The 2665-nt window shown below is 39.4% G+C and overlaps 1 non-coding gene across 1 annotated transcript; it reads left to right on the forward strand.

The window, feature by feature from the left end:
* The first annotated feature begins 299 nt into the window (after positions 1-299).
* On the forward strand, positions 300-399 carry LOC116631824. Its single transcript, XR_004299276.1, has one exon. It is a non-coding gene; the product is annotated as a U6 spliceosomal RNA (small nuclear RNA).
* Positions 400-2665: the final 2266 nt, after the last annotated feature.

Genomic DNA, 2665 nt, shown 5'->3' on the forward strand with positions numbered 1-2665 from the left:
GAAAAGGCCCTGGGGCAGAACAAACTTGGTTGTTCTAGAACACAGACGAGTCTGACTAGAGCTAAGGCACTAGGGTAGAGAGGTAGAAAATGAGACCTGAGCGGAAGGCAAGGGCCACTTTGTGCAGAGCTGTGGGGTTATGGCAGGAGTTTGGATTTTATTCCAAGTGCAGTGGGAAGCCACTGAGGAATCAGGGTGCGGATGGAAGTGACATAATCAGATTTGCATTTTTTTTAATATTAGTTTCTATGGAAATAATTATTAGAGCAGCAAAACCTGTTAAAAGGCTATGGTCGGGCTTGCTTTGGCAGCACATAAACTAAAACGGGAACAATACAGAGATCAGCATGGCCCCTGTGCAGAAGTGATAGGCGAATTCATAAATCATTTCACACTTCTAAAGAAAAGGCCCAGGTCAAAGCAGGGAAGAAACTGATCCAGGAAATCTCAGAAAGCAAGTCACCAAATTTTGTAAACTCTGCAAAAATGACAGAAGTGGGCACTCTTTGAGTTAGAGAAACATTTTTGAACTCTGTCTCATTCTAAGGTTTCCGGAAAACCGAGTCCACATAAAAGCCGACAACCAGAAAATTCTCAACGTCAAATCCTATACAAACTTATCATAAGGAAAAAAGAAATAAAGAGCAGAATAACACCCCTCCAAGTAGAGCACGGTAGAAAGACATGCCCACAAAGCAGATCAAAACTTTAATTTCCTACTTCAAAATGACAGGAGATGTTTTTAAAAAGTATATAACACATGAAAGAAAACATAAATCAAAATTAGAAAAACTCAGAAATGAGGTTGCAGAACTCAGGAAAGTATCATTTTTTAAAAAAATTTATTTCAGAATTAAAGACCAAACCAGAAGAAACACAAGAATGAACAGAGACACGAAATAATGCCTTAAGAGACATAAGAGATAAAAAGAGGAAAACTGAAAAAAAAAATCAACAAAAAAATGAAAAAAGAGATAAAAAGGATGTGAGAGCAAGTAACAAATACTGAAGCTTTTTTTTTTTTTAAAGATTTTATTTATTTATTTGACAGAGAAAGAGAGAACACAAGCAGGGGGAGTGGCCAAGGCAGAGGGAGAAGTAGGCTTCCCCACGGAGGGAAGAGCCTCATGAGGACCCCTGGGATCATGACCGGAGCTGAAGGCAGACACTTAATGACTGAGCCACCCAGGCATCCCACACATACTGAAGATTTAAAATGAAGATAATCCAAATCTCTGAGGAAAAAAGCATAAGCAGGAGAACAGAATGAATAGTGAAAACTATAATTCAGGAAAACTTTCCTAAAATAAAAAGATTTGAAACCACCTGTGGAAAGAGCACAACACTGTACCTGAGAATATCAATGTAGAATGACCAAAAGGTAGTCTAGTACAATTACTGGAGGGAAAGGAGGAAAGAATGAGAGAGAGAGACAGAAAAAGAGGAAGGCAGGAGAGAGGGAGGGAGGGGAAGGGATGGAGGGAGGGAGGAAGGAAGGAAGGAAGGAAAATGTTTGGCATCTAGAAAAAAGAACACATAACTCATAAGAAAAGAAAGTTAGATTATCATCAAACTTTTCAAAGAGAATACTTATGCCAAAAGAAAATGGAATGGCATATTTAAGATCCTTAAGGAAAGAAAGTGTAAGTCATTGGTTTTGTATCAAGCAAAACTGACTTTCAAGTATAAAAGACACAGACATACTGTTATCAATATGCAAGAAGTCAGGGAATGCTATTTCCATGAGCCCTTCCTGGGAAATCCACTAGAGAACGAGCTTCAGATAACCAAAATAACCAGAGAGACAGAAGATGGATGGTGAGCCATAAATATAGTAACCTGTAGAGTTAAGACCCAGCGAGGGTTCAGAACGAGAGAGTATCTACAGTACGTGATGGCTATATGCACTGACATACAGACTGAGCAAAACTCTTTGGGTTTTTTTTTATGGGGGAAGAATAGAGAAAGCATATGCAAAAGTTTTTTTCAGCAGTCACATTGGTTTTAGTATTTTTTTAAAGATTTATTTATTTATTTATTTATTTGAGAGAGAGAGAGAGAGAGAAAGAGTGCAGGGGGGAGGAGCAAAGGAAGAGGGAGAGAGAGAAACTTAAGCAGACTCCCCACTGAACACAGAGCCCACCTTGGGGCTCAATTTCATGACCCTGAGATCACAACCTGAGCTGAAACCAAGAGTTTGGACCCTTAACCGACTGCACCACCCAGGCACCCCTGGTTTTAGCGGTTTTATTCTGAGACTGTGGTGTGTTAAGTAATTATGGTTTATACTAAGTTTTTCATTCCTTGTGTCCTTGAGAACCAGCAAAGTAAAAGCTTTATAGTCTCACATTTTAATTAGAGTTATCAATATGAAATCATGGGGTGTTTTGTTATATATGTATATATATTTTTTTCCTTTAGCCTTGTTAAGAGGACTAGACACAAAATGCCCATCATCCCTCTTGTGGTCCTGAAATTACCCTTTCTCTCTACAAGAAGCCAGGGCTTCTTGAGGAAATGACTGATTCCGGGTCTGGTAGCCAGAAAGCCATCAAAGACCATTAGGGTCATGTCAAACAAGCTGTTTACACAGGTACATGAAGGAGAGAGAAGGCAAACTAGCCAGATGGCGACCTGGATCTGGGAGGAGAGCATCTGTAAGATT

The sequence above is a fragment of the Phoca vitulina genome, unplaced genomic scaffold (genome assembly GCF_004348235.1).
Source record: "Phoca vitulina isolate PV1807 unplaced genomic scaffold, GSC_HSeal_1.0 scaffold5, whole genome shotgun sequence".
Taxonomy (NCBI): Eukaryota; Metazoa; Chordata; class Mammalia; order Carnivora; family Phocidae; genus Phoca; species Phoca vitulina.